Below are 947 nucleotides of genomic sequence, written 5' to 3'. Positions count from 1 at the left end.
TCACCATACCAACCACCACCAATTCCCTTACGTCGATTTGCACCTGCCGCCGTCAACGCAGCTAATAATACACGCAATACATGCAGCCCACAACCCGAAGGAAGCAGCACGCCAAAGTTTAATTGCAAGAAGAGTACCAGCATCGATAACATAAGAAATGGTTTGGTGGCGTCAGATGCAATGGATAACGGAACCACAAATGTAAGCAATGGTTTTGGTGTCGGCAATATGCGGCATTCAGTAACCTTCCATGGGCGACAAAGTGAACAAATAAATGTCTCGAATGATTTTTTGGATAGCACAAGTTCAAGTAGCACCAGTACATGGCAAAAAGGTGAACGGCCCATATCATACGCTTTCGGATCTACACCAGATCAAGCATATTTGGAGCATCAACTGCGTGCATATTCGGAACAGTTGCGCACCATTACCGAAAGTGTGCGTAAGTACTCAGAGCAAGCAAAATTATTATCCGAATTAAAGCGGCAGCAACATTTAGCCAAGACACAACAACAAAACAATACAATAGTTCCAACTACTACTGCAGCTACACAGCCTACCACATTACATGTTCCCATATCACAATCTACTGACAGTTTTTCATCAAGTATGATTTCACCTGAAATTGTCAGTAAATCTCTGGCCTCATTATCAGCATCGAATGAGGCACAAACGCCTTCACATCAGTTGCGTCTATTTTTGGATAACATACGAAGCACTATGCGCACAGAATATCAACAAAATATTCCTGACGATGTTTTTAAACCAATTTCTGCAGCGAAGAGTCCTTCGTCGGATGCAACAATTGCAACTAGTGTCGCCGGTAATTTTAAACGTCCTAGCTTAGATGAAACTGCACGTGCATCTCCTGTACAAATTCAGACAACAAGTACTAAGCCAAAAGAAGCAGAAATACCCACGCCTTCAGATCAATTGCGGCTCTTTCT

This window comes from Teleopsis dalmanni, chromosome 2, assembly GCF_002237135.1.
Source record: "Teleopsis dalmanni isolate 2A chromosome 2, ASM223713v2, whole genome shotgun sequence".
Taxonomy (NCBI): Eukaryota; Metazoa; Arthropoda; class Insecta; order Diptera; family Diopsidae; genus Teleopsis; species Teleopsis dalmanni.
Note: the sequence above shows the minus strand (reverse complement) of the source record.